General features: G+C 45.9%; 1 protein-coding gene across 6 annotated transcripts in view; it reads right to left on the bottom strand.

Annotated features, from left to right (window-relative positions):
- The window catches only part of cyfip2 (cytoplasmic FMR1 interacting protein 2), a 123,425-nt gene that overhangs the window by 90,416 nt on the left and 5,654 nt on the right, over nucleotides 1–27,355 (bottom strand). For 2 of the 6 annotated variants that reach the window (XM_043703147.2, XM_043703149.2), the window contains exon 1: nucleotides 6,444–6,682. The exons of 3 other annotated variants lie outside the window; for them this stretch is intronic. The gene's annotated coding sequence lies outside the window, so the exon portion shown is untranslated. Of the gene's footprint in view, nucleotides 1–6,443; nucleotides 6,683–6,832; nucleotides 6,856–27,355 lie in introns of those variants that run through there. One more of the 6 variants, XM_043703145.2, reaches the window with a different exon arrangement.

Raw genomic sequence — 27,355 nt, 5'->3', positions numbered from 1 at the left:
AAATGGCAGGCTTGTACACTTACTCCTTGCAACGACAGTCACGCCGAGATGTCTCCCAGCCATAAACCTCTGCTCAGAAAACAGATGATAAAATACACTCAGAACCCTAGAACTTCAGAGGAAACAAGACAGCCAAGTGATACTCTGCTGGTGTCTCAAACACCCACTCATTATAAAAAAGCCCCAATATGTTCGACAGCTCAGCTCACAGGAGGAAGCACCAAGTTCAGTACCAAGCTGCTCCCAAATGCCAACAGGTGATGAAATTACCCAACCCAGGGGCACAAAGGCCGGTGTGCTCGTTCTCACACACACTGGGTTCAGCTCTGAGCCTCATTCATCCTGAAAATCCTCAGCCAATTCCCCCAGCTCAGCAGGCCAAGAGATTCCTTAATCTGCATTTATTATCAACTCCACTGGCTTACAGATACACCTTGTCTGAAAACTCGGTGATTCCTATTCCAGCCTTTGGCCTGAACTTCAAAGGCAACATCATGGCTGCGTGTGTCTGTATCTGTGTCTGTGTGAGAAAGAAAGAGTGAGCATGGAAGCAAGAGAGAGAGAGTGAGAGAGAGAGAGGGAGAGAGAGACAGAGCCAGCAAGACTGAGCGCGGGGATGAGCGCGGGTGCAAGAGAGAGCACGAGCAAGCGCGAGAGCGAGACAGAGAGAGTGTGTGAGCGCAGGAGTGAGCAAGAGCAAACGTGGGAGTGAGAGAGTGAGAGTGAGAGTGAATGCGGGGGTGAGAGAGAGCAAGCATGGGAGTGAGCAAGAGCACACAGGACCATGTGAAAGAGCAGGAGAGAGTGATAGCAAGCAGGAGTGAGAAAGTGAGAGTGAACGCGGGAGCAAGCGAGAGAATGAGAGCATGTGCGAGACAGCGAGAGAGTAAGCTCGCCGGGGTGTGAGGGACGGGGAGGGAGCAAGGGAGCGCAGGAGCAAGAGTGTGCGAGAGTGCACAAGGAAGCGAGAGAGCATGGGAGTGAGACAGCATGGGAGCAACTGAGGGTGTGAGAGAGTGCGGGAGCGAGCGATGGAGCGAGAGAGCGAGTAAGGGACTAAGAGAGTGCAGGAGGATGAGAGAGGGAGAGGGTGGGTGTGTAGCATTGTGGCGTGTGTAGCAGCGTGTATGCGTGTAGCAGCGTATATGTGTGTAGCAGGGTGGGCGCATGTAGCAGTGTGTATGTGTGTAGCAGCGTGTATGTGTGTAGCAGGGTGGGCGCATGTAGCAGTGTGTATGTGTGTAGCAGCGTGTATGTGTGTAGCAGGGTGCATGCGTGTAGCAGCGTGTATGCGTGTAGCAGCGTGTATGCGTGTAGCAGCGTGTATGCGTGTAGCAGCGTGTATGCGTGTAGCAGCGTGCATGCGTGTAGCAGCGTGCATGTGTGTAGCAGCGTGCATGCGTGTAGCAGCGTGTATGCGTGTAGCAGCGTGCATGCGTGTAGCAGCGTGTATGCGTGTAGCAGCGTGTATGCGTGTAGCAGCGTGTATGTGTGTAGCAGCGTGAATGTGTGTAGCAGGGTGGGTGCTTTTAGCAGCGTGTATGTGTGTAGCAGCGTGTATGTGTGTAGCAGGGTGGGCGCTTTTAGCAGCGTGTATGTGTGTAGCAGGGTGGGCGCTTTTAGCAGTGTGTATGTGTGTAGCAGCGTGTATGTGTGTAGCAGGGTGGGTGCTTTTAGCAGCGTGTATGTGTGTAGCAGCGTGTATGTGTGTAGCAGGGTGGGCGCTTTTAGCAGCGTGTATGTGTGTAGCAGCGTGTATGTGTGTAGCAGGGTGGGCGCTTTTAGCAGCGTGTATGTGTGTAGCAGGGTGGGCGCTTTTAGCAGTGTGTATGTGTGTAGCAGCGTGTATGTGTGTAGCAGGGTGGGCGCTTTTAGCAGTGTGTATGTGTGTAGCAGCATGTATGTGTGTAGCAGGGTGGGCGCTTTTAGCAGCGTGTATGTGTGTAGCAGGGTGGGCGCTTTTAGCAGCGTGTATGTGTGTAGCAGGGTGGGCGCTTTTAGCAGTGTGTATGTGTGTAGCAGCGTGTATGTGTGTAGCAGGGTGGGCGCTTTTAGCAGCGTGTATGTGTGTAGCAGCGTGTATGTGTGTAGCAGGGTGGGCGCTTTTAGCAGCGTGTATGTGTGTAGCAGCGTGTATGTGTGTAGCAGGGAGGGCACGTGTAGCAGTGTGTATGTGTGTAGCAGGGTGGGCGCTTTTAGCAGCGTGTATGTGTGTAGCAGGGTGGGCGCTTTTAGCAGCGTGTATGTGTGTAGCAGTGTGTATGTGTGTAGCAGCGTGTATGTGTGTAGCAGCGTGTATGCATGTAGCAGGGTGGGTGCTTTTAGCAGTGTGTATGTGTGTAGCAGCGTGTATGTGTGTAGCAGGGTGGGTGCTTTTAGCAGTGTGTATGTGTGTAGCAGCGTGTATGTGTGTAGCAGGGTGGGTGCTTTTAGCAGCGTGTATGTGTGTAGCAGGGTGGGTGCTTTTAGCAGTGTGTATGTGTGTAGCAGCGTGTATGTGTGTAGCAGGGTGGGTGCTTTTAGCAGCGTGTATGTGTGTAGCAGGGTGGGTGCTTTTAGCAGCGTGTATGTGTGTAGCAGGGTGGGTGCTTTTAGCAGTGTGTATGTGTGTAGCAGCGTGTATGCGTGTAGCAGCGTGTATGTGTGTAGCAGGGAGGGCACGTGGAGCAGTGTGTATGCGTGTAGCAGCGTATGTGTGTGTAGCAGCGTGTATGTGTGTAGCAGCGTGTATGTGTGTAGCAGCGTGCATGTGTGTAGCAGGGTGGGCGCTTTTAGCAGTGTGAATGTGTGTAGCAGCGTGTATGTGTGTAGCAGGGTGGGCGCTTTTAGCAGTGTGTATGTGTGTAGCAGCGTGTATGTGTGTAGCAGGGTGGGCGCTTTTAGCAGCGTGTATGTGTGTAGCAGCGTGTATGTGTGTAGCAGGGTGGGCGCTTTTAGCAGCGTGTATGTGTGTAGCAGCGTGTATGTGTGTAGCAGGGTGGGCGCTTTTAGCAGCGTGTATGTGTGTAGCAGCGTGTATGTGTGTAGCAGGGAGGGCACGTGTAGCAGTGTGTATGCGTGTAGCAGCGTATGTGTGTGTAGCAGCGTGTATGTGTGTAGCAGCGTGTATGTGTGTAGCAGCGTGCATGCGTGTAGCAGCGTGTATGCGTGTAGCAGCGTGTATGCGTGTAGCAGGGAGGGCACGTGTAGCAGTGTGTATGCGTGTAGCAGCGTATGTGTGTGTAGCAGGGTGGGCGCATGTAGCAGTGTGTATGCGTGTAGCAGCGTGTATGTGTGTAGCAGGGTGGGCGCTTTTAGCAGCGTGTATGTGTGTAGCAGCGTGTATGTGTGTAGCAGGGTGGGCGCTTTTAGCAGCGTGCATGTGTGTAGCAGCGTGTATGTGTGTAGCAGGGTGGGCGCTTTTAGCAGCGTGTATGTGTGTAGCAGGGTGGGCGCTTTTAGCAGTGTGTATGTGTGTAGCAGCGTGTATGTGTGTAGCAGGGTGGGCGCTTTTAGCAGCGTGTATGTGTGTAGCAGCGTGTATGTGTGTAGCAGGGTGGGTGCTTTTAGCAGCGTGTATGTGTGTAGCAGCGTGTATGTGTGTAGCAGGGTGGGCGCTTTTAGCAGCGTGTATGTGTGTAGCAGCGTGTATGTGTGTAGCAGGGTGGGTGCTTTTAGCAGTGTGTATGTGTGTAGCAGCGTGTATGTGTGTAGCAGCGTGTATGTGTGTAGCAGGGTGGGCGCTTTTAGCAGCGTGTATGTGTGTAGCAGCGTGTATGTGTGTAGCAGCGTGTATGTGTGTAGCAGCGTGTATGTGTGTAGCAGGGTGGGTGCTTTTAGCAGCGTGTATGTGTGTAGCAGCGTGTATGTGTGTAGCAGGGTGGGCGCTTTTAGCAGTGTGTATGTGTGTAGCAGCGTGTATGTGTGTAGCAGGGTGGGCGCTTTTAGCAGTGTGTATGTGTGTAGCAGCGTGTATGTGTGTAGCAGCGTGTATGTGTGTAGCAGCGTGTATGTGTGTAGCAGGGAGGGCACGTGTAGCAGTGTGTATGCGTGTAGCAGCGTATGTGTGTGTAGCAGCGTGTATGTGTGTAGCAGCGTGTATGTGTGTAGCAGCGTGCATGTGTGTAGCAGCGTGTATGCGTGTAGCAGTGTGTATGCGTGTAGCAGCGTGTATGTGTGTAGCAGGGAGGGCACGTGTAGCAGTGTGTATGCGTGTAGCAGCGTATGTGTGTGTAGCAGGGTGGGCGCATGTAGCAGTGTGTATGCGTGTAGCAGCATGTATGTGTGTAGCAGGGTGGGCGCTTTTAGCAGCGTGTATGTGTGTAGCAGCGTGTATGTGTGTAGCAGCGTGCATGTGTGTAGCAGCGTGCATGCGTGTAGCAGCGTGTATGTGTGTAGCAGCGTGCATGTGTGTAGCAGCGTGTATGCGTGTAGCAGCATGTATGTGTGTAGCAGGGTGGGCGCTTTTAGCAGCGTGTATGTGTGTAGCAGCGTGTATGCGTGTAGCAGCGTGTATGTGTGTAGCAGGGTGGGCGCTTTTAGCAGCGTGTATGTGTGTAGCAGCGTGCATGTGTGTAGCAGCGTGTATGCGTGTAGCAGCGTGTATGTGTGTAGCAGGGAGGGCACGTGTAGCAGTGTGTATGCGTGTAGCAGCGTATGTGTGTGTAGCAGGGTGGGCGCATGTAGCAGTGTGTATGCGTGTAGCAGCATGTATGTGTGTAGCAGGGTGGGCGCTTTTAGCAGCGTGTATGTGTGTAGCAGCGTGTATGTGTGTAGCAGCGTGCATGTGTGTAGCAGCGTGCATGCGTGTAGCAGCGTGTATGTGTGTAGCAGCGTGCATGTGTGTAGCAGCGTGTATGCGTGTAGCAGCATGTATGTGTGTAGCAGGGTGGGCGCTTTTAGCAGCGTGTATGTGTGTAGCAGCGTGTATGCGTGTTGCAGCGTGTATGTGTGTAGCAGGGTGGGCGCTTTTAGCAGCGTGTATGTGTGTAGCAGCGTGCATGTGTGTAGCAGCGTGTATGCGTGTAGCAGCGTGTATGCGTGTAGCAGGGAGGGCACGTGTAGCAGTGTGTATGCGTGTAGCAGCGTATGTGTGTGTAGCAGGGTGGGCGCATGTAGCAGTGTGTATGCGTGTAGCAGCGTGTATGTGTGTAGCAGGGTGGGCGCTTTTAGCAGCGTGTATGCGTGTAGCAGCGTGTATGTGTGTAGCAGAGTGTATGCGTGTAGCAGAGTGTATGCGTGTAGCAGAGTGTATGCGTGTAGCAGAGTGTATGCGTGTAGCAGGGTGGGCACGTGTAGCAGTGTGTATGCGTGTAGCAGAGTGTATGTGTGTAGCAGGGTGGGCGCGTGTAGCAGCGTGTATGTGTGTAGCAGCATGTATGTGTGTAGCAGCATGTATGTGTGTACCGATGTGTACATCAATGCCTGCAAGGTCCTCGCGTGTTTTTGAACGTACTGTGCACCCAGAAATCGTACTTTCCCAGCCATGAATGGTCAGTCTCTGGGGTCATGCCCTATTCCAGTTCTCCTCCTCACGGAAATCACTGTCTTCTCACTGACCTTCCTCCCTCCCCCCCCGCCCCCACCGCTTTAACAGGAACTGTGGCTGCAGGATCCAAACGACAGATCCGAGTTAATCCAAACGACACACTTTATACAAGGTCTGTGTTCATCCAGCTGAGGGGCTTCAACCGCCCCCCACCAGGGTCTCAAGTGGCTGGTATCAGGATCGAGCACTTTCTAGTCAGTGCCACACATCGAGGACACACATCCCTTCAATCCCAGAGAGGTGTTCCCACTGCGGCCATCTCCTGGACCCCACCTGCCATCCTGTTGATGCTCTGAGCCCATTAATTAATTACAGGGAGGCGACCCCTCCCCCAGCTACATGGGATCAACATCAATTTCACCAGTTACCTCATCTCCCCTCCCCCCACCTTATCCCAGATGCAACCCTCCAACTCAGCACAGCCCTCTTGAACTGTCCTCCCCGTCTAGCTTCTTTCCCACCTATCCGCTCCATCCTCCACTCCGACCTACCACTATACCTACCTATCACCTTCACATCTACCTTCCCCGTAGCCCCACCCCTTCCCATTTATCTCTCAGCCCCCATCGGGGTCTCCCCAACATTCCTGATTAAGGGCTTATGCTTGAAATGTCGACTCTCCTGCTCTTCAGATGCTGCCTGACCAGCTGTGCATTTCCAGTGCTACACGTTTTGACTCGAATCTCCAGCATCTGCACTCCTCACTTTCTCCTGCTGGAATTAGCGCTAGACTATTAATCCAGAGACTCAGGTAATGCTTTGGGAATTTGGATTCTAATCCCACCACGGCAGATGGCGCTACATGAAATCACTAAAATTCTGGAATTAAGAGTCCAATGATGAAACTATTGCCAATCGTTGGAAAAACCCACCTGGGCCCCTAATGTCCTTCAGGGAAGGAAACTGCTGTCCTTACCTGGTCTGGCCTCCACATCACTTCAGACCTACTGCAATGTTTGTGACTCTTAACTGCCCCAAGGGCAATTAATAGCCAGCCATGCCCACACTGCACGAAAGAATAAGCAGTCAATCACTTTCACATCGCAAGAGCTTTAGAAAATGATTGCCGCGAGGTTCCTTGAATCCACAGTTTAAAAACAAAACCAGTGTCACCAGATCAGGAACTGTGCAGACACACAGTCAAACCCTCCACAGCTCAACTTCAATTGCACACACTCACCACCAACTCCCAGCAAACTGACCGTTCATGTGAGCTTACAACATAGACAAACACGATAAGTTCATTGACTCGGCTAAACTCCAAGCTGAAACAACTGGCTCCAAATGGCCACAGTCAAATCCTACCTCGATCACAGAGATACCAGCCCATTGTTTCGAGAGTGATGCAGGAAGGGGAAGGAGAGATAGAATGCTGCGTTATTGTGAAATGGAAAGTGCCACTAAATCAGACGCCTTGACAAAACATGAAAAAAAAGCAAAAGACTTTGCTGTGATCAGCTACACTTGTCACACACCCTGCTGTCGACTCCACCCCAGCTAGAAATGAACACTTTGAGTCATAGAGATGTACAGTACGGAAACAGCCCTGGAGAAATATCGGAAGAGTAGGACCACTCTTAAACGAGGAATCAAGCGGGCTAAAAAGGGTCACGAAATAGCTTTAGCGAGCAGAATTAAGGAAAATCCCAAAGCATTTTATTCTTAGATAAGAAGCAAGCGGGTAACGAGAGAAAGGATTGGTCCACTAAAGGATAATGAAGGAAGGCTGTGTGCTGAACCTGAGAGAATGGGTGAGATTCTGAATGATTACTTTGCATCAGTGTTCACTGAGGAGAGGAACATGATGAATCTTGAGATTAGAGATAGACATTTGATTAATCTGGATCACGTTGGCAAAAGTAGGGAAGATATTAGCACTCTTCGGGGGGGGCGGTTTAAACTAATTTGGCAGGGGGATGGGATCCGGACTTGTAGTCCAGCAAGTAGGTTAGCTGTTTTTCAGGATGTCCAAGAATGTAGGGAGGCTGTGGAGATGGTAGCACTGACAGGGAATACTTCCGGACACAGAGATGGGCTCAAGTGTGTATACTTCAACGCAAGGAGTATCAGAAATAAGGTGGGTGAACTTAAGGCACGGATCGGTACTTGGGACTACGATGTTGTGGCCATCACGGAAACGTGGATAGAAGAGGGACAGGAAAGGTTGTTGGAGGTTCCTGGTTACAGATGTTTCAGTAAGATTAGGGGGGGTGGTAAAAAAGGAGGGGGTGTGGGGTTGCTAATTAGAAATGGTATAACGGCTGCAGAAAGGCAGTTCGAGGGGGATCTGCCTTTTGAGGTAGTATGGGCTGAAGTCAGAAATAGGAAAGGAGCAGTCACCTTGTTGGGTGTTTACTATAGGCCCCCCAATAGCAGCAGAGATGTGGAGAAACAGATTGGGAAACAGATTTTGGAAAGGTGCGGAAGCCACAGAGTAGTAGTCATGGGCGATTTCAACTTCCCAAATATTGATTGGAAGCTCTTTAGATCAAGTAGATTGGACGGGGTGGTGTTTGTGCAGTGTGTCCAGGAAGCTTTTCTAACTCAGTATGTAGATTGTCCGACCAGAGGGGAGGCCATATTGGATTTGGTACTTGGTAACGAACCGGGACAAGTGATGGGCTTGTTAGTGGGTGAGCATTTTGGTGATGGTGACCACAATTCTGTGACTATCTCTCTCTTGGTTATGGAGAGAGATAGGTGCGTGCAACAGGGCAGGTTTTACAATTGGGGGAAGGGTAAATACGATGCTTCAAGACAGGATCTGAGGAGCATAAATTGGGAGCATAGGCTGTCAGGGAAGGATGTCATTGAAATGTGGAACTTTTTCAAGGAACAGATACGACGTGTCCTTGATATGGATGTATCTGTCAGGCAGGAAAGAGATGGTCGTGTGAGGGAACCTTGGTTGACGAGGGAGGTTGAATGCCTTGTAAAGAGGAAGAAGGAGGCTTACATAAGGTTGAGGAAACAAGGTTCAGACAGAGCATTGGAGGGACACAGGACAGCCAGGAGGGAGCTGAAGAAAGGGATTAGGAGAGCTAAGAGAGGGCATGAAAAATCTTTGGTGGGTAGGATCAAGGATAACCCCAAGGCCTTTTATGCGTATGTGAGAAACATGAGAATGACGAGAACGAGGGTAGGTCCGATCAAGGACAGTAGTGGGAGACTGTGTATCGAGTCAGAAGAGGTAGGAGAGGTCTTGAATGAGTACTTTTCTTCAGTATTTACAAATAAGAGGGACCGTATTGTTGAAGAGGAGAGTGTGAAACGGACTGGTAAGCTCGAGGAGATACTTGTTAGGAAGGAAGATGTGTTGGGCATTTTGAAAAACTTGAGGATAGACAGGTCTCCCGGGCCTGACAGGATATATCCTAGGATTATGTGGGAAGCAAGAGAGGAAATTGCAGAACCATTGGCAATGATCTTTTCGTCTTCACTATCAATGGGGGTAGTGCCGGGGACTGGAGAGTGGCGAATGTTGTGCCTCTCTACAAAAAAGGGAATAGGGATAACCCCGGGAATTACAGGCCAGTTAGTCTTACTTCGGTGGTAGGCAAAGTAATGGAAAAGGTACTGAGGGATAGGATTTATGAGTATCTGGAAAGACACTGCTTGATTAGGGACAGCCAGCACGGATTTGTGAGGGGTAGGTCTTACCTTACAAGTCTTATTGAATTCTTTGAGGAGGTGACCAAGCATGTGGATGAGGGTAGAGCAGTGGATGTAGTGTACATGGATTTTAGTAAAGCATTTGATAAGGTTCCCCATGGTAGGCTTATGCGCAAAGTCAGGAGGCATGGGATAATGGGAAGTTTTGGCCAGTTGGATAGAGAACTGGCTAACCGGTCGAAGTCAGAGAGTGGTGGTAGATGGTAAATATTCAGCCTGGAGCCCAGTTACAAGTGGAGTTCCACAGGGATCAGTTCTGGGTCCTCTGCTGTTTATAATTTTTATTAATGACTTGGAAGAGAGAGTCGAAGGGTGGGTCAGTAAATTTGCAGACGATACGAAGATTGGTGGAGTTGTGGATAGTGAGGAGGGCTATTGTCGGCTGCAAAGGGACTTAGATATGATGCAGAGCTGGGTTGAGGAGTGGCAGATGGAGTTGAACCCTGTCAAGTGTGAGGTTGTCCATTTTGGAAAGACAAATAAGAATGCGGAATACAGGGTTAACGGTAGGGTTCTTAGTAAGGTGGAGGAGCAGAGGGATCTTGGGGTCTATGTTCACAGATCTTTGAAAGTTGCCACTCAGGTGGATAGAGCTTGTAAGAAGGCCTATGGTGTATTAGTGTTCATTAGCAGAGGGATTGAATTCAAGAGTCGTGAGGTGATGTTGCAGCTGTATAAGACCTTGGTAAGGCCACATTTGGTGTACTGTGTGCAGTTCTGATCGCCTCATTTTAGGAAAGATGTGGAAGCTTTGGAGAGGGTGCAGAGGAGATTTAACAGGATGTTGCCTGGAATGGAGAATAGGTCGTACGAGGATAGGTTGAGAGAGCTAGGCCTTTTCTCATTGGAACGGCGAAGGATGAGGGGTGACTTGATAGAGGGTTATAAGATGATCAGGGGAATAGATAGAGTAGACAGTCAGAGACTTTTTCCCCGGGTACAAAAGAGTGTTACAAGGAGACATAAATTTAAGGTGAAGGATGGAAGGTATAGGGGGGATGTCAGGGGTAGGTTCTTTACCCAGAGAGTGGTGGGGGCATGGAATGCGCTGCCTGTGGGAGTGGCAGAGTCAGAATCATTGGTGACCTTTAAGCAGCAATTGGAAAGGTACATGGATAGGTGCTTAAGCTAGGACAAATGTTCGGCACAACATCGTGGGCCAAAGGGTCTGTTCTGTGCTGTATTGTTCTATGTTCTGTGTTCTATGTTCCATGTGTTGGGTAGGCTAGAGGTTATTAAGGTGGACAAATCCCCAGGACCAGATGGGATCTATTCCAGGTTGCTGAGGGAGGTGAGAGAGGAAATAACTGGGGCCCTGACAGATATCTTTGTGGCATCCTTAAATACAGGTGAGGTGCCGGAGGACTGGAAGTTTGCTCATGTTGTCCCCCTGTACTGCCTGAAGGGCCGTAGGGATATTCCGGGTGACTACAGACCAGTGAGCCTGATGTCGGTGGTGGGGAAGTTGCTGGAGAGGGTACTGAGAGATAGGATCTATTTATATTTAGAGAAGAATGAACTTATCAATGATAGGCAACATGGTTTTGTGCGGGGGAGATCGTGCCTTACCAACTTGATAGAGTTCTTCGAGGAAGTGACCAAGTTGTTAGATGAAGGAAGGGCTGTTGATGACATATGCATGGACTTTAGTAAGGCATTTGATAAGGTTCCCCATTGTAGACTAATGGAGAAAGTGAAGTCACATGGTGTACAGGGTGTTCTAGCTCAGTGGATAAAAAACTGGTTGAGCAACAGGTGACAGAGAGTTGTAGTTGAAGGGAGTTTCTCGAAATGAAGAAAGGTGACCAGTGGTGTTCCACAGGGATCAGTGCTGCGGCCACGTGTTTGTGATATACATAAACGATCTGGAAAAGGGCACTGATGGTATGATCAGCAAGTTTGCAGATGACATAAAGATTGGTGGACTAGCAGAAAGCATAAGGGACTGTCAGAGAATACACGAGGATATAGATAGACTGGAGAGTTGGGTGGAAAAGTGGCAGCTGGCTTTCAATTCAGACAAATGTGAGGTGATACATTTAGGCAAGTCTAATTCTAGAGTGAATTATACAATGAATGGACAAGCCTTGGGCAAAGTTGATGGGCAGAGAGATCTGGGAATGCAGGTCCATTGTACCCTGAAGGTTGCTGCATAGGTGGATAGAGTGGTCAAGAAGGCATATAGTATGCTTGTCTTTATCAGACGGGGTATTGAGTATAAGAGCTAGCAAGTCTTTTTAAAATTGTACAAGACATTGGTTCGGCCGCATTTAGAATATTGTGTACAGTTCTGGTCGCCACATTACCAAAAGGATGTGGACGCTTTGGAGAAGGTACAGAGAAGGTTTACGAGGATGTTGCCTGGTATGGAAGGTGCTAGCTATGAAGAGAGGTTGAGTAGGTTAGGTTTATTTTCACTAAAAAAAAAGGAGATTGAGGGGGTCCCTGATTGAGGTTTACAAAATCATGAAGGGTATAGACAGGGTGGATAGAGACCAGCTTTTTCCCAGGGTGAAGGATTCAATAACGAGAGGTCATGCTTTCAAGGTGAGAGGTGGAAAGTTTAAGGGGGATACACGCAGCAAGTACTTCACACAGAGGGTGGTGGGTGTTTGGAAAGCGTTGCCAGCAGAGGTGGGAGAGGCAGGCACGGTAGATTCATTTAAGATGCATCTGGACAGATGCATGAGTAGGTGGGGAGCAGAGGGATACAAATGCTTAGGGACTGACAGTACATTTGAATTGGCTCAGGCTTGGAGGGCCGAAGGGCCTGTTCCTGGGCTGTAAATGTTCTTTGTTTGTCCATGCCGACCAGATATCCCAAACCAACCAGCACCCGGCCCATATCCCTCCAAACCCTTCCTATTTATATACCCATCCAGATGCCTTTTAAATGCTGTAATTGTACCAGCCTCCACCACTTCCTCTGGCAGCTCATTCCATACACGCACTAACCTCTGCATGAAAAAGTTGCCCCTTAGGTCTCTTTTATATCTTTCCCCCCTCACCCTAAACCTATGCCCTCTAGTTCTGGACTCCCGCACCCCTGGGAAAAGACCTTGTCTATTTACCCTATCCATGCCCCTCGTGATTTTCTAAACCTCTATAAGGTCACCCCTCAGCCTCCGACGCTCCAGAGAAAACAGCCCCAACCTGTTCAGCCTCTCCCAATAGCTCAAACCCTCCAAACCCGGCAATATCATTGTAAATCCTTTCTGAACCCTTTCAAGTTTTTGAATGGCTGCTAAAACAGTGTTTTAATAACCATCATTCATAGCCACATTGTAATTTGACCAACACTGTGCCTATTGTCTTGTCTTGTCAGGTGCTGTGTTGCATGTTTTGCACTTTTTTATGCACTTGCATAGTCCATTTCTCTACCGCAGGATATCTCAATGCTCTTCACAGCCAATCTCAGCCGCTGCTGCAATGCAGAGAATGCACACAGCGAGCTTCCACAAACACCAGCAGCAGCTGGACACGACGGTCCGTTTTTGTGATATCGTTTGAAGGATCAGTACTGGTTAGGACAGAGGGGAGAACCTTTCTCAAATTACTGGCCGGGAAATCGTTTCCTTCCACTAAGATGGGGCTGCAGTTTAGATTAGATTAGATTAGATTACTTACAGTGTGGAAACAGGCCCTTCGGCCCAACAAGTCCACACCGCCCCGCCGAAGCGCAACCCACCCATACCCCTACATTTACCCTTTACCTAACACTAGAGGCAATTTAGCATGGCCAATTCACCTTACCCTGCACATCTTTGGATTGTGGGAGGAAACCGGAGCACCCGGAGGAAACCCACGCAGACACGGGGAGAACGTGCAAACTCCACACAGTCAGTCGCCTGAGGCGGGAATTGAACCCGGATCTCTGGCGCTGTGAGGCAGCAGTGCTAACCACTGTACCACCGTGCAGCCCACAAATGGGTCAAATGACTGACGACACGACTGACAATGTAGCACTCCTTCAGGCAAGGGTCAGCCTGTGATTCCAATTCAGTTCCTGGTGTGGGGCTTGAACTCTGAACCTTCTGTTGCCCACTGCAAATTGGAAAAGGCAGGCTTGCCTACAGCTGGATATAATTTCACGATTACTGGTGATGGTTAAAAAGATTTTTTAAAAAACCACAGTGATTTGGTGATGGGGATTGTGTATGATAACACTTCATAATCTCAAGATGTCTCACAGGCATAGCTACTGTTGGAGCGTCCTACAGCATGGAAACAGACAGATCCTATGATCCAACATGTCCATGCCAACCAAGTTTCCCAAACTACAGACACTTCACTTTCTCCCACCTCCCATGTTCTATACCAGTGAATCCAATAAAATGCCAGAATATTTATCAACCCTCACCTCGACCCTGTCCCATTATTCTTCAAAACCAAAATTTCTTACGTAGATTCATAGGAGAATAAGTAAAGGGAGACCCTTCAGCACACTGGATCTGTGCCAGCTCTTTCAAAAGCAATCTAGTTATTTTGATTCATGTGGGCATCGTTGGCTCAGTCATTATTTACTGCCCACCTTTGAGACAGTGGTAGTGAGCTATCTTCTTGAATCACTGCATTCCCGTGGGGTCAAAGTTCATGTAGAAAGGGAGTTCCAGGGATTTTGATCCAACAATAGAAACACATAGAAACAAGTCAGGATGGTGAATGGTGTTGAGGCAATGCTGCATCTAATCCCATGGCCTGCATTTGGGGGTTAGTCTCATCCACTTCACCCTCCTGGCATTGCCAACTCCAACACAGAATTCTGTCCCTCCCCACCAACTCTCACAGACCTTCCCCGTCCACTCCTACAACTCTCACCGAGATTTTGTAACCATTTTTAAGCCAATGAGGGAAACAAAATCTTGAGCACTATGTAGAAACATTATTTTCCTCACCTCATCTCTGGTCCTTTTGCCAATCATCTGAAACTTACTTCCGAACAAATTAAGCTTCTCCAGTTTCCCCACAATCTATAATCCCTGATTCATGGAACAAACGTGGTCTGTACCTTCTCTGATTGCCTGAATACCCTTTTAACAAAGTGATCCACACAATGAGGAGTCAATGGTCAGTTGGTGCTAGGTGTAGGTCCAGCATCCCTTCCGCAATCTTCTACTGTACGTTTTCTGATGACCCATGAGTTGTGGGAAAGGCCTGTGTATCTTTTTGCAAGCTGTCCCTTTTATGACCGAAGTCGTGTGCAGAGTATTGTGTAATTTCCTGAGGTTGGCATGGGGTTGAAAAGTCAGGAGCAAAGAAGGGAAGTCATTGGCAGTGTCAGGGTTCTACCTTGGCTAGAGATAGGCAAGCAGAGAGCTCTCCATGAGTGGATTAACTCCCTGTATCATAAATTTAGAAGAGGGCTCTGAGAATATTGAAGAGACTGTGTTACTGTGTATGTGACATACAGTTGGAAAGGAGAGAGATGAAACAGGACAGTGAGAGAGAGGGAGAGAGAGAGAGAGAGAGAGAGAGAAAAGGGGCAGAGAGGGAGAGATGGGACAGAGAGAGAGAAGGAGAGGTGGGATAGAGAAAACAGGATTATGGATGAGAGAGGATTCAATGTTGGACCCCTAAAGTGTCCAGCACAAAGGACTCAGGAAGTTTTGTGACGATGGGCTGCTGTAATCTGAATGACAGAGGGCTTGTGGATTTGTGCCTGGTCAGTATAAACCAAATTCATGGACTTTGGATTGAATATGGCAACTGGTGAATATAACAAGGGCTGAAATTATGGAGTAAGAAGTGAAAGGATAACGTAGCAGAGGCTAAGTTGGGAAAATGATGAGTTTGCAAACAATGGGGATAATGCGATTGTTTGTAACCATATGAGGTGTACCTTTGTTGTATTGACAAATTTAAAATGAAATTTCCATTTTAATTGCCTTCACCTAACCAATGTTTGAAATATATTGACTTTTGTTGATTTGTTCCAGTGAAAGTTTTAAAAAGTAAAATCTTTCTGTTGACATCATTGGGATTCCTTTAAGAGCTCTCTGCCTCTGTGTGGATTATAACTGTTAAGTACTTCCGAAGCTCACCGCCCTGCGTGTCTTAATATCTGTTCTGTCAAGCTGTCTTACCTTCTTCAAAACTTAGCGCACAAGCACTCCCAATTCTTTCTGTCCTTGAAAACTATATCATTTGGTCTATGTTGACTCTCTTCAGTTTACTGAGAAAAACATAACTCACTTTTCTGCATGATTTGAGCTTGAGGGAGGGGCTGAACAGGCTGGGGCTGTTTGCCCTGGAGCGTCGGAGGCTGGGAGGGGTGATCTTATAGAGGTTCATAAAATTATGAGGGGCATGGATAGGATAAATAGACAAAGTCTTTTCCCTGGGGTTGGGATGTCCAGAACTAGAGGGCATAGGTTTAGGGTGAGAGGGGAAAGATATAAAAGAGACCTCAGGGGTAACTTTTTCACTCAGAGGGTGATACGTGTATGGAATGAGCTGCCAGAGGAAGTGGTGGAGGCTGGTACAATTGCAACATTTAAAAGGCATCTGGATGGGTATATGATAGGAAGGGCTTGGAGGGATATGGGCCGGGTGCTGGCAGGTGAGACTAGATTGGGTTGGGATATCTGGTCGGCATGGACGGGTTGGACCAAAGGGTCTGTTTCCATGCTGTACATCTCTATGGCTCTATGTGTTTATCCATTCCACACCCTATTTATGTCCTCTTTAATTCTCTCATTTCTTGCCTTACCCTTAACTCCGTTCACATTTTCTGCCATCTGTAAATTTCGTATTCTCCCAACAGTTAGTGCACATCAAAAACATAAGGATAATACTGAGCCTTGCAGAACACCACTATATCCTGTGCAGTAAAAGGGTTAATACTCATACATCAACTCATCACTACAGAAGTAGCTGACTAATTCCGGCAGTTTCTTGCCTAGCACGCAATTTCTTCTAATACCCACCACCATAATAACATGAATCCCTCCGTAAAGTGTTAAGACCTGTTTTCTCTTTGTCAATCTCGCTGCCACCACTTTAATCCCATGGCTATGTTGTGCTCACAAGTCTAATGAGGTGGCGAATGCATTTGGAAAATGCATTAGATACACAGACACCAACTGCACTGCAGTTTGTTATCTCAGAAACTAAAACTAATTCCAATTTGTCAAACACAATGGCTCCATGTTATTAGTCCATACTTGTTCAGGCAGCTTTCAACACTCTCCTGGGTTAATGTTGCTCAAATATCCCTCACCAGCCGTAATCGAACATGGAAGCAAGATTTGTAACCACCTTACGACCACCAGAGGAATATTGGAACACATGGTATCCATTTCCCTCTTAATCACTACCCTTACTTCCCTCGACAATCCTATCTTTACAGTATGGATTATCCAAAACACAGCATTCTTGGTATTTCCAGTTTATTTTTACATTGTCCCATATCCTGGCAACCTCTTCATATACCAGACATGATGTAGTGGGAATATCAGTTGACTACTCACCCAGGTTAATGCGCAGGGCACATGGGTTCAAATCCCACCAGTGTTGCTGGAGGATAACTTAAATGCAATTAAGAAAATCTGGAACCGAAAAACTTGTCTCAGTAACAGTGACCTTGAAACTATTGCCGTTAGGATGGAAAATCTGAAATCCTGACCTAGTCTGGCCTACATGTGACTCCAGACCCATAGCAATATGACTGACTCTTAACTGCCCTCTGAAGTGAGCCAGAGAACCACAAGAGCAATTAGGGATGAGAAACTAATGCCATCCCTGCCAGCAATATCTACAAAACCTGAAAGAAATAAAGGATATGAGTTGGCAAGTTCCCTTTCTGGGAAAACGCCGATACAAAGAACACAAAACACTTCAGCTCTGACTTCTGCCTGCAGCACTTTTGACTTTGGCTCCGACTCAGCCCTCAACCCTCCTCTCGAAATTATTGCTGTAGTCGAAAAATGAGGGATTCCATTTTATGGTAACCGCTAATCTATATTCACACTGGTCTCTCCTACTTCCATTTTCGCTTCTCTCTTGCACTTTTTATAGTCAGCTTGATTACCCCTTGATTCATCATGCTCCCTTGACACTGTCTCTCTGACAGCACTGCACTCCCTCAGCACTATTCTGACCAACATATTCTCTAATTATACAAATTACATCACACAGGAAATCTAAACTCAAACCCCTAACATCGTCTGAAAGAACAATGTCCTGCCACACTTGACTGTTGGTGTTCAATATCTAATTATGGACAAACAGTCCATCTCATGATTAACTCTAGACACTAACATCACCTCAAGAGGAAATTCTCTCTCTCTCACCGGGCTTACTGAAGTGGTCAAGTAAAAAGGCAAGATTGCATTGATTTCACTGACCACATTCTCAGGATGTCTCAAAAATTTCAAAGTCTTTGACCTGTAATGGAAGTGAACTGTCAAAAAAAAAGAGAAACATTTCACAGTCAGTAAGATGGTGGATGACCTGCTTTCTCTGCTGTCCAGGTTGGGAACCCTCGACCTCTTCAACCTCACGAGTCTCAATTTTCCCACATCCACACCCATGTGCTTCCCAGTCGGAGTCAGTGGACGGAGATCAGGAATCTGATTACAGCACGCTCCTGGTCTCTTCAGCCAAGGCCAATACAAGTGTTGCATTAGCAGCCAAGGAGCCAGCTGACTGAACAGTTTGTTATCGGACGCTGTCCCACCTCTGAGGTTACGTGAAACTTACAGTCGGTCAATAGTCAGAGGAGGGTGTGGCTGTCTGGCAGGTGTGGGATGTAGTGATGGAGCAATGGCCTTTGATTTAGACCCACACAGAATACGAGGTGCTTTGTGAAAAAAATGGAAATTGCTGGAAAAGTTCAGCAGCTCTAGCAGCATCTGTGGCGAGAAATCAGAGTCAACGTTTCAGGTGCAGTGACCCTTTCTCAGGTAGCTAGGAAAATGTTGGTTTTTATGCAGAAGATAGAATGGGGGAAGGGGATAAGGAGTAAGAGATAGGTAGAGATAGAGCCCAAAAAGAGACAGCAACAGTTGGTCAGACAAGGGAGTGGATGACAATCCGGCTGGGAGGGTGAATAGCTTTAATGGAGACTGTTAGTGGCTAACAATGGGTTGTGTGTAAAATAGTAGACCATGTGAAAATAAGACCTGGGTGTGTGTAGGGTTTGGGGTAAGGAGATGGGAGAGCTCAAATCCAAAAATTGTTGAGTCCATATTGAATCCAGAAGGCTGTAGAGTTCCCAATTGGAACATAAAGTGCTTGATCCTTGTGTGAAGGAGAAAAGGGACTGCAGAACGGATGTACTAACTGACTGTAGCATCATGCAGCAAGATGGTATTTAACCAGGGAAGATAGAAAGGAATCCCAGAGTGATAGGGAACAGTGTGATCAGGAAAACAGCAATAAAGACCCAGTACCAAGATTAAAACTGAAATTGGAAAGGGTGGATCTAGTTGTGGTGATCCATTTATTAGAGAGAAAGTGAGGGCTGCAGATGCTGGAGATCAGAGCTGAAAATGTGTTGCTGGAAAAGCGCAGCAGGTCAGGCAACATCCACGGAACAGGAGAATCGACGTTTCGGCAAGAAGGGCTTATGCCCGAAACATCGATTCTCCTGTTCCTTGGATGCTGCCTGACCTGCAGTGATCCATTTATTATCTAATAACATATGTAGATTAAGGAACAGTGTTCTGAGGAAAGAGTCTGAAGAAGCATTGCAGAGCCTCAAAGATGATAATCTCTGGATTGTTATCCAAACCATGCGCCAACTGTGCAACAGTCAGTCAATCTGATTAGAACACTAAACCCATGTTTGAAAGAATGGTGCAGAAATGTGGGGTTTTTTGTTTCATGGACATAGGCACCAGCACTGGGGAATGAGGAGAGTATTCCATTGGGATGAGCTCCAATTAAACTGTGCTGGGATAAGTGTCTTGGTGAACCATGTCATTCTTTAAGGTTGTGGGTGCAACTTCAAACTAAAGCAAGGGGAATCAGAGAAAAGGAGATTTAGAAACCTAAAGAGAAAATAGAGCAGTGGAATGATGGGTAAAAACAAGCAGAGTGGTTCAAAGTGGTTCATGATGGGACAAAGAGTTTAATGGTAAGACAGAATTGACAAATAAAACTAAAGGCTCCCCATTGGGATACACAAAGTATTAAGAATTGAATATATGTGCAAATAGAGGCAAATGCATTTTTTTAACTAACAATGCAGAGAAATAGTTACCAGGCTGAGGTGAGATAAAAAGTTCCAGACTGCTCAACATTTCGTAAAGGCAGGCAGAATAGAAACATAGGAAGACTATTCATGCTAGTGAAGGATGACGGAAAATCATTCATGTGCAAGGATCTAGGTTCAGTAGATTTACTACTATTTGTGACTTTGGAATAACAGAAAATATCAGTGAGGGCTTAGAGCCTAACAGTAATTATACTGTTGAGTTGAATTAAGCAATACATAACTGGAACTTGTAACAGAAGAAATGTAATAATTGTGGGGGCTTTAATTTTCATCTAATCTAGGCAAAACAAACTGGCAAAAGTAGTCCAGAAGATAAACAGATTCCTAGAATAATACATTGAGAATCAACAAGGGAAAATGCGTCTTTGATCTGGTATTGTGTAATCAAGTAGGGTTAATTAGTAATCTTATAGCAAGAGACTATCTGGGGGAAACAAATCATCACAATACAATTAGATTCTATATTAAATTTGAGAATGACATACTTGAGCCCAAAATAAGCATCTTAAACTTAATAAAACCCAATTAAGTAGGTATTCCACCACTTAAGATTAACTGGATCAATAGACCAAAAGATATAGCAGTAATAAATAGCAAAAAACAATTTTAAAAAGGTTCAATATATAGTCATGGAAAATCAGCTCCAATCACAAACACAAAACCTTGCCATTAAAAAACTGTGGTTTACTAAGGAAGGTACTGCTTATCATTAAATCATAGAATTTTACAGTACAGAGGGAGGCCATTCATCCCATTGTGTCTGTACTGGCTCCTGAAAGAGCTACCCAGCTAGTCCCACTCTCCAGCCCTATCTCTGTAGCCCTCTAAATTCAACACTTTCAAATATATATTCATCTCCATCACTGTCCAGCGCATTCTCACTCCGTGCTCTCTTGCTGACAACTTTGAAACTTGACTGCTACTTACGGACATTAAATCTAGTGAAACCAGAATAACCTTCTTTACCCTGTCAAAAATTGTTTATAATTATGAACACCTCAATAAGGTCACTTCTTAATCTTCTCTGCTCAAAGCGAAATAAGCCCAGTTTCTCTACTCCCTCCTTATATCTCAAATCCCTCATTCCTGGTATCAAGAAGGTTAAGTGTAAACAGATTGAGAGAACTTATTGGATAATTACTTGTGCACATATAAAGAAACACTTCAGTTATACATTCAGGTATCCCTGAAGACATGGTGTTCACTGACTCATTCCAGACCATCTGCAAACAGTGGGCCTTGCAAGGGGCTGGTGCACATTATCTCCTGTTAACTCCAATAAAATTAATTTAGATTTGTTAAAGTTTCTTCAAACATTTGATTGATGTTAGTGCCTCTTTTTATTTCATAAAGTATATTTTATTCATAAAAATACCTTGATATACGTAGTCCCTTAAGCAGTTCGGTTCAGTGGAGTAGCATATGAAGAAACAAACCAAACGCTGGAGTTTGACTCTACCCAGAAAACAATCTAAAGGCATATTTTACTCATACGAGATTATAACCTTTTTTTTATTTTCAAAAATTGTTGGTCGTCGTGAGCAACGGGCTGACCTTGACCGAGTGTTGCAGACTGGAACATTCCAAGGTCCAGGGCCACCTGCTGAGGAATGCATTAAAGCTTAGGGCAGTTGTTACTAAGGCACAGTGGGGGAAGACCACCATCTAAGGGCCTTCTACCAAAGTTAAATGGGGGTCCATTCAGTTATCAGACCCTCCCAGTACCTCAAATGCATGTAATTAGTATCTTGTACAAGTTACAAAAGCCATGGGTTTGTTTGCTGGATAAGAGTCAAGCTCCAATGTTTCTTCATCTGCTACTGTACAGAACTGCTGTAGCGATGATGTAGTATATAAAGGGATTTTTATGAATAAAGCATACTTTTGAAATTTAAAAAAAGGATAAATGCAAACTGCATGACAAAGATTTTTTCAAAAATCCTTCATTTAAAAAGAGTCAGAAGGGGGAAAGCCCCCGATGAGGCAGTTAGCCTTTTAAATAGTAATGACTTAAGAAAGAAGTCTAACTGAACAGCTGTGAAACAGGACAAGGACATACTCATCTCATCATTAAGTGGTCACTACTGTCAAATTAACAGCAAGGAAGAACATATCGAGAATCCACTGAATGACAATGTCCAAAACCAAATTCATGAACCAGCAGTTAGTTAATGAGTCACTAATCAGATGACAGAAATGGGGTTTTACCAAATACAGCAGAGGACCAAACTGGGGACAGAGTGCAATGTATGGATCTGTGAGATGTGAAGCATCATCATCATCAAGACGACGACAAAATAGGAGAAAGGCTTCAAACAAGAGACAAGTGTCCAATCAACCAGACATTCCATTGTGAATACGATTGCTGACCACCAGCCTCTGCTAAGTGCTCCGGTTTTGTGCTTATTGTTGAAAACTTAATAAAGTCTATGAAGTTTGTGAAAATACCCTTGTACCATTGTGTTTTCGTAGCTCGTCTAAGATAGCTCTCTCGACTTCGTCTGTAATTAATCCAATCTTACAACGAATTACAGCAAACCCAAGATCTTACACAGCCTAAAGTTGAGGATCTTTGCTCACCTTATATGTTTTCCAATGAAGGACAGTGCATCAAAGCTATCCTATAGGATAATGGTTATCCCGAACAGATCATTGTTCACGGTCAATCATGCAAATTTGCAAATGGATCAAAGACTGACACTTTCAGACCTGAATATAACCCAGTCTGCTTGAAAAGGCAGAGGGTCTTAAACATTTGAATGATAGATGAAGCAAGCTGTTTCAGGTTCTGTGTTACTGAGCAACTGTTTGACGGATATGCTTGAACATGACAACTAAGAGGAGTAGGCCATTCAGCGCCTTGAGCCTGCTGTGTCATTTAATACGATCATACCTCGGCCTCAATGCCCTTTTCCTGCCTCCTCCTCAAAGCCCTTCAACCTGTTATGAATTAAAAATCTGCCTATCTCCTACTTAAATTTATTCAATGTTCCAGCATCCATTGTACTCCAGGGTAGTGAATTCCACAGATGTACGATCCTGTAAAGAAGATATTTCTCATTTATTTTAAATCTGCTCCTCTTTATCCTAAAACTACAACCTCTTATTCTAAATTACCCTATGAGGAAACATACTATGTCTATGTCTATTTTGTGAACCCTCTCATGGGCAGCACAGTAGCACAGTGATTAGCACTGCTACCTCACAGCGCCAGAGAACTGGGTTTAATTCCAGCCTCGGGCAACTGTCTGTGTGGAGTCTGCACGTTCTCCCCATGTCTGTGTGGGTTTCCTCCCACAGTCCAAAAATGTGCAGGTTAGGTGAATTGGCCATGCTAAATTGCCCCTAGTGTTAGGCGTAGGGGAATGGGTCTGGGTGGGTTGCTCTTCAGAGGGTTGGTGTGCACTTGTTGGGCCGAAGGGCCTGTTTCCACACTGTAAGTAATCTAATCTAACATTTTGTATACCTCAATTAGATCTCCTGTCATTCTTCTAAACTCTAGAGATTTTAGGCAAATCCGTCATCTCTGGAATCAATCTCGTGAACCTCCTCTGAATTAACTCCAATTAACTATATCCCTCTACAAGTAAGGGAACCAAAACAGCTGCAATAACACTTGGTATCGTTGCACAATAGTTTATAGAGTCATAGAGATGTACAGCATGGAAACAGACCCTTCGGTCCAACCCGTCCATGCCGACCAGATATCCCAACCCAATCTAGTCCCACCTGCCAGCACCCGGCCCATATCCCTCCAAACCCTTCCTATTCATATACACATCCAAATGCCTTTTGAATGTTGCAATTGTACCAGCCTCCACCACATCCTTTGGCAGCTCATTCCACACACGTACCACCCTCTGTGTGAAAAAGTATACTCGTTTTCTTTAACAAAAAATGTTAAAATTCCATTTGCCTTGCTTATTCATTTTATTTGCTTCCTAGTTTTCTTTGATTAATTCATGAGGACACCCAGGTCCCTCTACATTAAAGCAATCTGAATGTTTCTCTCCAATTGGATGATAATATGTTGCACATCTTTTCTTCCAACCAAACTGGATAACCTCATCCTTATCCACATTAAACTCCATTTGCCAAATATTGGCCCTTTCACCTAATCTAACCATATCCGTTTGTAACTGTCTTATTTCTTCAGTTATATTCCCACCTATTTTAGTGTCATCTGCAAATGTGGTTATATTGCTTTCTGTCCCTGCACCCACACCATTAATATAGATCGGAAATAACTGGGGTCCAAGCGCCAAGCCGTGTGGCACCCCATTCGTTACAGTTGGCCAACCAGAGAAAGACCCTGCTCTCTATTTTCTCTATGCCAGCGGATTCTCTATCCAAGTGAATAAATTACCCGTAACCCCATGTGATCATACCTTGTGTATTAGCCTTTTGCGCAGCACCTTATCAAATGCCTTGCTTGCTACATCTTTGAAGGATTGTAGTAAATTAGCTATGGGAGACGTTATAGTGTGGGCTTACTACATCAGTTACCGACTGACATTGCTCTCATTTCCTAAGAGGATGGGTACATTGGCCTTCCTGGAGTTTAGAAGAACGAGAGGTGATCCTATTGAATTATACAAGGTTCTGACAGGGTGGGCCATAGTCTCAAATAAAGGGGGTCAATGATTTAGGGGTGAGATAAGGAGAAATGTCTTCACTCAGAATTCTATGAATTCTTGGAAGTCTCTACTCCAGTTGATTGTTATGCACTGAGTGAATTTAAGGCTAGAATGGACAGAGGCAGATGATCAGCCAAGTCCACATGGAATGGGAGGCAGTTAACCATCCGAAGTCAGGAGGAAGAACACCTCACCTTCCACTTTGGGACCCTCCAACCTCACAGCATCAATGTGGATTTCGCCAGTTTCCTCATTTCCCCTCGCCCCCATCTTATCCCAGTTCCAACCTTCCAACTCAACACCTCCCTCATGACCTGTTTCATCTGTCCATCTTCCTTCCCAACTATCCACTCCACCCTCCCCTCCAGCCTTTCACCTTTACCCCCACTTCCATCCACCTATTGCACCCTCAGCTACCTTTCCCACAGCCCCACCCCCTCCCATTTACTTCCCCACCCCCAAGGCTCCCAGCCTCATTCCTGATGAAGGGTTTTTGCCAGAAACGTTGATTTTCCTGCTGCTCGGATGCTGCCTGACCTTGCTGTGCTTTTCCAGCACCACACTCTCGACTCTAATCTCAAGCATCTGTAGTTCTCACTTTCGCCTGGCAGACTGAACAATCCATGCCTGCTGTAATATTTGGAGAACACAGAGACCTAGGAGTTCGGGTACATAATTCTTTGAAATTTTCGCCACAGGTTGACAGGGGTGCCTTCATTGCTGAGTCCTTTGAGTATAGGAGTTGGGACATCATATTATAGGAAGGATATTATCAAACTGGAGAGGGTTTAGAAAAGATTTACCAGGATGTTGCTGGGAATGGGAGGGTTTGAAATATAAAAATAGACTGAAAGGCTGGGACTCTTTTTACGGGACTGGAGGAGGTTGAGGGGTGACCTTATTGAGGTTTACAAAACAAAAATGAGGGTCGAGAGTGTAGTGCTGGGAAAACACAGCAGGTCAGGCATTTGGCCCACAGCCCTCTAAACCTTTCCCATCCGTGTACCTGTCTAAGTGACTTAAATATTGTAATTGTACCCACCTCTACCAATTCCCCTGGCAGCTTGCTCCATGCATGCACCACCTTCTGTGTGAAAAAGTTGCTCTTCAGGTCCCTTTTAAATATTTCCCCTCTCACTTGAAGCCCATTTCCTTGTGTTTTCGACTCCCCTCAAATTGATACTCAATATGGCAGGATGTGATCAGTGGTGTCCCACAGGGATCTGTGTTAGAGCCTCAATTATTCACATTATTTATTAAGGACTTGAATAATGGCACAGCAAGTTATATATCCAAACTTGCTGATGACACAAAGTTAGGCGGCATTGTAGACAGTGCACTGTCTACAATGCCGCTGAACCTGTTCATATTTAAAGTTCTATGCACCTGACATCCCAAACCTCTTTGCACATCCATTGTATTTAATTCTTAACCATTGAGAAAACACCCCAATCTATTCTTTCTCAGTCCAAAATAGAGAGTCCCACGTGTGCTTACGTTGATTTACAGCTGCTCCAGTTTTGCCCATTATCTTAGCGTAAAGCTGGAAAGGGATATTGAGATCAGCTGTAAATCAACGTAGGCACACGTGGGACTCTCTATTTTGGACTGAGAAAGAATAGATTGGGGTGTTTTCTCAATGGTTAAGAAGTTAAATACAATGGATGTGCAAAGAGGTTTGGGATGTCAGGTGCACAGAACTTTAAAATATGAACAGGTTTAGAAAATAGTGGAAAGAAAGCTAATGGAATACTGCTTTTTACATGTAAAGGATTAGAGTACAAGGCTATAGAGGTTTTGCTGCAAAATGCTGGTTAGACTCCACTTGGAGTACTATGAGCAGATCTGGGCACCATACCATAGGAAGGAGAGAATGACCTTGGGAGTGCAACATAGGTTTACAAGAATGATACCTATGTTAGAAGGAGAGAGGACCCAAAGTAGGCCTGAAGAATTTCGAAGGTTATGGGGTGATCTAATCAAAGTCTTCAAGATATTAACAGGAAAAGACAGGGCAGATAAACTATTTCCACGAGTTGGGGATTCTAGAACTAGGGGCATAGCCTGAGAACTAGGGCCAGACAGTTCAGGAGAGATGTCAGGAAGCACTTCTACACACAAAGGGTGGGAGAGGTTTGGAACTCTCTTCCACAACTGCAGGTCGATGCTGGATCAGTTGTTACTTTTTCATCTGAGATAGATACATGTTTTTGAAGTGAAAATGTATTAAGGGATATGAATCAAAAGCAGGTATGTGGAGTTAGGCCACAGAGCAGCCACGATCTCACTGGATGGTGGTACAGGCTCGAGGGGTTGAATGATCTCCTCCAGTTCCTGTAATCAGGGGTTGGCCAGGTGGCACGGAGACCAAGGGAAAATTCCTTCACTTGGAGAATTGTTACCAGTCACAATGGCAAAGGGAACTCAAGGGACCAATTACTCCCATGATGCTTTGTCTGCACTCGGGATGTCTCACCTTTCTCTTCAGCTGGACCTTTGACCTGTGCGTTTATTGTCCGCCACCACCTTATAAGGGCAGCATCATCACACTGTAGGATCCACGTCTGTGTTAACAACATAAGAACTAGGAGCAGGAGTCGGCCATCTGGCCCTTTGAGCCTGCTCTGCCATTCAATAAGATCATGGCTGATCTTTTCGTAGACTCGGCTCCACTTACCCGCCCTCTCACCATAACCTTAATTCCTATACTGTTGAAAAAATCTATCTTTGCCTTATAAACATATAACAAGACAGCATCAACTGCTTCACTGGACAGGGAATTCCACAGATTCACAAACCTCTGGGTGAAGAGGTTACTCCTCAGTTCAGTCCTAAATCTGTTCCCCCTTATTTTGATGCTCTGCCCCCTAGTTCTAGTTTCACCAGCTAGTGGAAACAGCCTTCCTATTTCTATCTTATCTATTCCCTTCATTATTTTTATGTGTTTCTATAAGATTCAGCCGCTTTTCTTCTAAATTCCAATTGTATATTCCCAATCTACTCAATCTCTCCTGTTCTTTCTCTGTCGCTTTGTAAATCCTTTCCTGGAATGTATTTAGGGTCATAGAGATGTAAAGCATGGAAACAGACCCTTCGGTCCAACTCGTCCGTGCCGACCAGATATCGCAACCCAATCTAGTCCCATTAGCCAGCACTTGGCACATATCCCCCCAAACCCTTCCTATTCATATACCCATCCAGATGTCTTTTACATGTTGCAATTGTACCAGCCTCCACCACTTCCTCTGGCAGCTCATTCCATACACGTACCACCCTCTGTGTGAAAAAGCTGCCCCTTAG

The sequence above is a fragment of the Chiloscyllium plagiosum genome, unplaced genomic scaffold (genome assembly GCF_037043375.1).
Source record: "Chiloscyllium plagiosum isolate Xiang-an unplaced genomic scaffold, Cpla_swu_hap1 HiC_scaffold_16, whole genome shotgun sequence".
In the NCBI taxonomy this organism is placed as follows: domain Eukaryota; kingdom Metazoa; phylum Chordata; class Chondrichthyes; order Orectolobiformes; family Hemiscylliidae; genus Chiloscyllium; species Chiloscyllium plagiosum.
This window is presented reverse-complemented; position numbering and strand designations above follow the sequence as displayed.